The sequence below is a fragment of the Acomys minous genome (assembly GCF_964271855.1).
Source record: "Acomys minous genome assembly, chromosome: 9".
Taxonomy (NCBI): Eukaryota; Metazoa; Chordata; class Mammalia; order Rodentia; family Muridae; genus Acomys; species Acomys minous.
The window spans coordinates 49,891,985-49,900,483 of NC_140490.1; the positions used below are offsets into that span (position 1 = coordinate 49,891,985).

General features: G+C 45.4%; 1 pseudogene across 1 annotated transcript; it reads right to left on the bottom strand.

Annotated features, from left to right (window-relative positions):
- Positions 1-5,070: 5,070 nt before the first annotated feature.
- On the bottom strand, positions 5,071-7,835 carry LOC311605015 (small ribosomal subunit protein uS2-like; annotated as a pseudogene). The gene is made up of 2 exons: positions 7,826-7,835; positions 5,071-6,051 (listed from the first exon to the last, which is right to left on the bottom strand). The product of its transcript is annotated as a small ribosomal subunit protein uS2-like (transcript).
- Positions 7,836-8,499: the final 664 nt, after the last annotated feature.

Here is an 8,499-nt window from a genome sequence, read left to right on the forward strand (position 1 = left end):
TCACAGGAAACAGGGCATCAGGGGAAAGTGTTCTTCCCAGCTCCCAGTCCTCATTCCTGAGCATTTGGTGGTGTTTCCCAGTACGTGTGTCCAGACTCCACCAGCCCTTCAGACTCTCCAGGGTGGACTGGATTATACTTTTCTAATTTCAAGGTGTTTACCAGGTGTTGCAGACGAGTCTGGATGGGGGCTAGCACTGCCGTGTTGACTAGAGTTCTCAGGAGACTTGTCTTAATGAAGAGATAAGAACAGTCTCAAATCACTGCACTGTTTCCTGTAAATAGATGCTTCTAAAGGGCTGACAACAGCATCAAAAGTTGACAAAGTAGCTAAAATGCTCCATGATAAGCCCTCTCCCTAAATTTGATCGATCCTATTGAGTTTCTTCTTTTTCTACTAAGGTGTTTATCAAATTATTTTTTCCCCACATACTGAAAAACAAACAAAACAAAGCAATAACAATAAAAACTAAGGAAACTTCAGAATATCCTCTGCTGGATTACAAAAAATTACTGTAAATTAAAAAGTGAAAAGTATTGTTGTGAGTCTGGCCTCTAATGGCTGAGCCATCTCTCCAGCCCAAGTGAAAAGTATTATATAAGTTCAAACCGTGACCTTTATTCACAAGGAAGAGTGACTCAACCCATCAGACCTTTAAATGTCTTTAAGCAAATAGCTGGCTGTAATACTGGGAGATTCGTATTTTTGAAGGACTCTATTTTCTGCAGAACTTTGACTGATCTCTTTGGTAAGCCCAGTTTCCTCCAGCAGTTGATGCAATTCTTTTTTGGGAAATGTTGTTTTGTACTTTGCATTTTGACAGTAATGGGGGGATACAGAATATTCAATTCTGTTTGCAATGCAAAAATATATTAGGCAATGTTAAGAAATTGCAAAAACAATGCCTTGCAAATTGCCTTAGAACTAAGATAGGGACCCTGAAGATATGTGTCTGTGATATATTGATTTAAGACTCTAATATATATGTGTGTGTGTGCGTGTATACTTATATTTTCATATATATATATATATATATATATAAATATGTATATATTATGTAAATAATATATATATTTAAAACCTTCTAGTTTGGGAGAGGGTCAATGAGAACAAAGTGCAAAAATACCAAAATGATACCCATGACTTTGTATACTACTTTTAAAAACTAATAAAACAACCCTTCTATTATTTTCTTAGTCTTTTGGGGTGGACCAATCAGCATATATGAGATTGGAAGATTTGTTTATTTTATTTTTTAGTGTGAGTTTGTGTATGGGCGTGCATGTGCGTGTGTGTGTGTTTGAGTGTGTGTAAGTGTGTGTAAGTGTGACAGCTAGAGGTCAGCTTTGGGAGTCATTCCTCAGGCACTATCTTCCTTGTTTTCTGAGGTTATCATTGGCTTGGTGGCCTTTGTCTCTGAGTCCTTACCATGAGGATTCTAAATGTGGGTGCTGCGGTTGAACTCAGATCCTTACATGTTCTTGGCGAGCGCTTTACTGACTGAGCCATTTATTTCCCCAGCACAAAGCTGGGTGATATATTTTCCTCACTTCCCTGGAGCCTGGGAAGGCCAAGGCCTGGCAGATTTGGTCTCCAGTGAGGGTGCCTGGGTGCCACACAGAGCTGTCCTCCAACAGGGCAGAAGGAGCCTAGAAAAAGGAGCCCTCCCTGATCACATGACCTCATTGCTTCTCCAAGTTCCCCATGGATGATCAAGTCCCAACCCAAGAATGCTGACATTCAGACGACCATAGCAGCTACTAGGAAACATGATCCAGACTTCTGATGTCATCCTGGGGCCTTGCCTAGAACGCTCACCCGGTTAATCTTTTACACTATATGCTTTTCATATTGTTGAGCAGGTCTCAAATACCATGAAGTAATGTGTTCACACTTGGACTTTTGTCCCTTAGGGAAACAAATGGCTCCTGAACGGTGGGAACAAGAACTGGGGAGTATGCTTTTATGACCCTTGGCTCACTCCCCAGTGTGATTTCTACCAGAGGAGACTTAACACACCTGCTCTGACTGGCCACGCACTTTGGGGCCTTGGATCCTCGGAAACAGCTCTGCCATCGTTACTGCTTCCTTTTGGATAAGTACCCCACATTCATTCGTTCGTTTATTTATTCATTCAGAGTCAAGGCTTTCCTGTGTCGCCCCAGCTGGCCTCAAACTGGAGCTGTTCCAGCGTCCCGTCCCCGAGCTATCATCACAGGTGTGTGTTAGTGTGTTAGCATGCCTGGCTCCTATAAACCTTAATGCATGCTTTCTTTGCCCTGTCAAATGCTAGTTTTTAAAAACTTTCTGAAATTGTGTGTCTTGCTTATTTCATCTTCAGTTCCCAGATAACCATGCTGGTTTTGTTCATGAGCGACTTTGACCCTACAGTTTACTTCTGTTCTGTATCCCACACTGGCTTGCGGCTTCCAGCCCAGTTGCCTATGCCTCCTGAGTGCTGGAAGTCCAGGCACACACTGCCATGGCCAGCTTTCTGCTACCTCCTTGCTGCCATTGTTAACCCTATGAGTTAAATACCCTCCGTCCAATGTGACTGTAGGTTTTCAAGTAGTTCTTACCATAGGCCACTCGTGAATAACGAGTGTAAACCCTTCTAATCTTGCTTATGGTCCCCGTGATGAAATGGAGAAACTAAGGCACAGCAAATTTAACTAAGTTGGTAAAGGCTGCCTACATGGTATGTGGCAGAGTCAGGTTCAAAAGTGATGGATCTGGAGCCAGGCTCTTAACCATGCTAACATATGTCTCTAATTGAGCCAGCTCCCTGCCAGAGCGCTAACACACCCTGGGCAGGAGAAATGAGCGTGAAAATAGAGTGCTTTATTACTGGAAGCATAATAAACTCCCCAGGGAAAGCTTTCTCAGAGACTTGGCAGTAAGACTGAAGTTCCTGTAGCTTTTGAGGCCCCCATCTCTTTCCATCAAAAGAGCCGGACCTCTGGGGCACAAGGGGCTTCTCTGTACTGGATGCTGAGAAAATGCAGAAGGTCCATAGGCAGAGAGAAGGAGGCTTCCAGGAGGCAGCAGGAGCAGCAGGCTTGGAAGAGGAAGTCCAGGAGGAGGGGCAGTATAGGTACTTTGTCTTGGTCCTGTGGTAAAGCCCTCTAAGTACAGCACTTCTGTGGCCTTAGAAGGAACCGAGGCCTGGGCTGCAAGAAAGCATGACTTCGCTCCTCCTTTTAAGTCTTCTATATTGGTGGGACCTAAGGAGGGAGATGAAAATACATACGCCATAAATGCATAACTCAGTCAACACTGTACCTGACCCATGAGTAGGCTTGACAATCAAAGCGTCAGGCCGGTGAGATGATGGCTCAGTGGGTAAAGGTCCCTGCTACCAAGCTTGGTGATTAAATGTGAACTCCCTCTCACTTTCTCTTTTCTCTTTTCACTCTCAGGACCTCTTGTTTTGCTTGGTGATCACATCTCACTACCTACGGTCTTGAACGCATGATCCTCTTGCCTCAGCTTTCTGTAGGACGAGATTACGAGTGCGAGCCCACCATTCCCGGATTCCATACTTTCTCTTACATCTTGCATCTTTCACAGTTTCAAGCTCGAGGCTCCTATTCCTCACCTTGTGGGGAGGTGACATTCCTTCACTCATTGTGGCATCTAATGTTCTCAAGGAAACAACATGGTTTTCTCACCAATAAGCACTGAAGTATTTTCCAGGGTCTTTCTCCTTTCAAGGACTCTCAGAAGGACACAGGGTAAGGAGAATTGAGAGTCTCATTTTTGGCGGGACTGGGGACAAATGTTTCCAGTCTGTCCTTAGGATTCACAGCTACAGATTTTGAGAACTCTTTGGGAAGACCACTGTAAAGTGTGAACAAAACTCTGACCAACATGTGAGGGGCTGGTTGTAAATCTGCTTTTATTTTCACTCACTGCCTGGAGAGCTCTGGGAGCTGTAGGTTAAGAGGTTTGGGAGCAATATATGAAACACCTAGCCTGGCAGCACACTGGCATTCAGTCAGTGGAAAGCCAGCCACATACCGAGTAGCTGTTAACTTTAAATTTATTTTATTTTATATGTTATTATTGTGGGGGTGGGGAAGGGAACATATGCTGTGTGTCTGCAGGTCAGAGGACTATTCTCTTCTATTTTTATGTGGGTTCTGGGGATTGAACTTAGGCCATCAGGCTTGGGCAGCAATCTCCTTTACTTAATGAACCACCTTGCTGGCCCATTATTAGCTTTATGACTCAGTCTTTACATTTGACAAAAATGGAACATAATTATGAGGAAGTGGAAAATGTAGGAAAAGCTATCCAGAGCACAGCTGGATACTACCAGGGCGAAACTGAGGAGTCCATTTGGCTCCTGTAACAAAATACCACAGGCTGGGTGGCTTACAGAGAACAGAAATTAATTTCTCACAGGTCTGGAAGCTAGAACACCAAGACCAAAATGCTAACATATTTAGTGTCTAGTAAGAACTTAGTTCACAGTCTATATGTGGCGTTTCTCATGCTGCCCTCACATGGGGGAAGGGGTGAGAGAGATCCCTTGGGCCTCTTTTTTTTTTTTCCTTACAGCACTAATTGTACCTCATTCTCATCACCTTCAAAAGTCCCTAATTCCTGATATTATCACTTGGGGGAAAGGGTAGGAATTCAGCATATGAATATTGGGTTCAAATACTCAGACCATAGCAGGCCCACAGCAGATCGGAGACCTTGAAGCACAGAAGAGAGCCAAGGGAAACCCTGGAGAAAGTCCTATCCACTTCCTTTGCTGTCAAGATGTTCACATGGAAGCTTTAGGTTAGAAACGGAGGACCAGGACTCCCAGTCAGAGAAGAGAAAATGATATGCCTCATGCAGGGACACCGGTGAACGCGGGGACATCTGAGGGCATACATGCCAATTAAAAGGGTTGTACAGGGACCGGGGTGAGGAATATTCCAGGGCTTCCATCTTCCATCTCTCTTTCTCTCTCTCTCTCTCTCTCTCTCTCTCTCTCTCTCTCTGAGATAACTTTTAGGAACTTTTTTCCTTCCATTTTTCTAATTTTTCTTCCATTTCCCCCTTTGCCCAGGTGTCTGCAGATCAGCTCAGGACCATTCAGTGGTGGTTCCAACCCACTCAGTGGCCTGCGCTGTGGGAGCTGTTGACCAGTCCTCACTGGCTGGCTGGGCGCTCCAGTCCTCAGTAGGGATCTGCTGGATGGGTACGGAGGGCACCCATATATCCTCAGACCGGTCTGCCGCCTCTGGCTGCGCAGCAGTGAACTCAGGAGCGGGCGCAGTCCATTCGCCGTGGAATTCCTCCTTGGTCACGGTCTTCTCAGCAGCAGCCTGCTCCTCCTTCTCAATCTCCTCTGGGTCTCTGCGGAAGTAAAGATCAGGCATAACCTCCCATGGGTGCTCACGGGAGATAGTACCACGCATGCGGAGTACTTCCCGGGCCAGCATCCACCACATCAGACCCACTGAGTGAACTCTCTTATTGTTTCTTGGGATGGTAATGTCCACATAGCGCAGAGGAGAATCCGTGTTGCACAGAGTGATGATGGGCTGGTTGACATAAGAGGCCTCTGTGAGGGGCTGGTGGTCAGCCCTGGGTCAGTCACCACTAGAAGCCATGGCTCCCTGAAGGCTGCTTGGATCTGGTTGGTCAAAGTCCCAAGTGTGAAGCAGCCAGCAATGGGAGTGGCTCCAGTGGCAGCAGCAAACTTCAGCACACCTCGCTGGCCAGTGTTCATGGAGGAGATGACGCTGACGTCAGCAGGGTACTCGATAGCGACAATAGCCCGAGCTGCAAGCAACAGCTTCTCCCAGGCCCTCTTCAGATTTATGACGTAGAAACCATCACTCGGCCTTTTGTAGAATTACTACTCCATCTGAAAGTCAAGGTTGGTGCCACCTAAGTGGGTTCCTGTGGCAAGGAATGTGAGGACATCCTCCTTCATCTGCAGGACAGCAAGGGCTCTGGGCACTATGTAAGCTTCCGTTTGCTGGGAATCAAGAACAACACCGCCGTATGGACCTGTCCCTGGGCAGCACGGAAAAGGACTTCCCGTCTCTCAAAGTGGGTTCCCTTCATAGACCAATTTGTTCACCAAGTTGAGAGTAGAGCTGCATGTGACCCTGGCATCTGGGTTGACTGCAAGAGAGGGACAGTGTCTTATCCTCCAGTCCCCAAAGCCCAGGTGCTGCTGCTGCTCACTGGTTGCTCTATACATCCTCTTAACTTAGATGAGGTGAATGGGGGCGGGAGAGGGAGGGAGGGGAGAGAGAGAGAGAGAGAGAGAGAGAGGGAGGGAGAAGCTGCAGAAGAAATGACTAGGTACCCACTGTTGAGTAATGCTCTGGGTTGTAAGTGGCACCTCTAGCCTTAAACCGATATAAACACTAAAGGCAAGTTGCTGGTAATAGCGCTGAGAAAGTTCAAGGCACATTCTGGTTTCAGGAGCATTTGGTCTGGGTTCAAGTTCCTTTCCTCTGTGACTCGCTTCTGCTGGGTATTTCCTGTTGGTTAGGTTGTTTTCATTTGCAAGCCAGCTTCCAGAACAGGAAGTAGCATTTATGTCTTCAGCGGCTATTCTGAGATTCATTTTGACTGATTGGACTGGCTTAGGTACAAGCCGAACTGCATGACGTTCCTCTTTCCTTGTGGCCCAGGCCTCCAGGAACAAGCATTGTAAAAGGAGAAGCCACTGGGAGCCTCATTCTTGACTTGACAAGGTTTTCATTAGACATGACAGGACACAGAACCAACTCCAAAGTCAGTGTCACAGGGATCTAGCAAGATTGTCAGAATGGGAGGGAACAGGTCAAGAGGCTACTCAGGGCACCGCCCCATCCCGCCCCCATGGTGACAGGCTTTTCTTCTCTTCATGGGGTCGGTTATTTTATATAGGGTCTTGCTACATAGCTCAGGTGGACCTGTAACTTCCTATGTAGTTAAAGCTGGCTTTAAATTCTTGATCCTCCTGCCTCAGCCTCCTGGCCCAGAAGTCTCTGTTTAAACTGTTTCCTCCTCCTTGTTCCTTGTCGTTATCCCTGCCCCCCCCCCCCCCCCCATGTATGTCTGTGTGTGTGAAGGTGTACTTGGAGGCCTGGGAAAACCTTGGGTGTTATTCCTAGATGCCATCCACGTGTTCCTTGAGACTAGCCTGGAACTTGCCAAGTGGCCCAAGCCAGATCTTTTTTTTTTTTTGCCTGCTTGCTCTGGGATTACAGGCATGCACCACTGTGCCTGTTTTTTTGAGTTATTTTGTTTTGATACAAGGTCTCATTATGTATCTGGCTGTTGTGAAACTCCTTTCTTAGACTGTGCTGGCCTTGAACTCACAGAGATTGTACCTGTCTCTGCCTCCTGAATGCTGGATTAAAGGCATGTGCCATCAAGTTTAGCCATTTTGTTATATTTTAATATGGACCTTGGACTCAGGTAAGCACTCTCCCAACTTAGCTATCTCCCCAAACCCTATATTTTCTCTCCTTTGAAAGAAATCACCATTTACAATTAGTCCGCCCCTGGATACAGTGTCTCTAGGGAGGTCTCATCCATGAAGGATCTAGGGAGCTCTGAGCTGCACAGCTACATGGTTGTTGTTACAGTAGGGTGTGTTGGATAAAGGCAATTGCAATTTTTACTACTAATTGGTTCTCACAAAGCCTCCCAGATGCACACTTTGTATTACAGGATTTTATTTTTTAAGCCTAGGCCAAATGGGAGACAGCTTGACTTGGCTTCCCTCTGGGGATTTACTTTGAGAACTTCATCTGTTTGAAGTCATGGTACGATGCCATATATTTTATCATTTTTCTAGACACTCAAAGTCTATGCTTACTTTTGGGCATTTTGCTGGAGATTGGGGGAGTGGAGAATACTACCCAACCGACTCCTGTTTTTTCATCAAAGGCTATTTGTGCTGTCAACTGGTAAATGTCTAATTTTTTGCTTTCCAAAGGACCTAAGTGATCTGTTCTCTTTAGCTGGTTTGGGTATTCTTTTCTATTCTGTTGGTAAATTTAGCTGCTTTTAAATTAGCATCGTTTCCTTATAAAATGTATCGCCTTTGTTCTATTTCTCTCCTCCTCCCCTTCTGTGAAAGGAGTTTAAACATATTCAGGATTCTAAGCCCCAAGGTTAAGAATTGTCAAATGCAACCTTAGCAGTCATCTAAATTTTGTTTGAGGGATGTAAGAGCTTTTGTTTTTTATTTTCTGTTTCCTTTAGCCCAACAATTGGCTCCATTCAGCTCCAACATGAATGCTGTTTTAAGAGCAGTATTTTTATTTTTATTTTTTTTCCCACATTCTCTTACCTTGTACTTCAGCTACCAGCCTGGGCCATGCTCTGATTCTTTTATCTTCCAGATTTGCATTTTGGGGGCAGTTTGTCCTGTTGCTGCTTAGCTATTTTTCTGATTCTTATTTCATGGTTCACAAACAAGAAGAAAATTCAGAGCAAGGCATGCCTGGGAAGTCTTTGTGGTAATGTGTGTGTGCAAATGTACTTGGT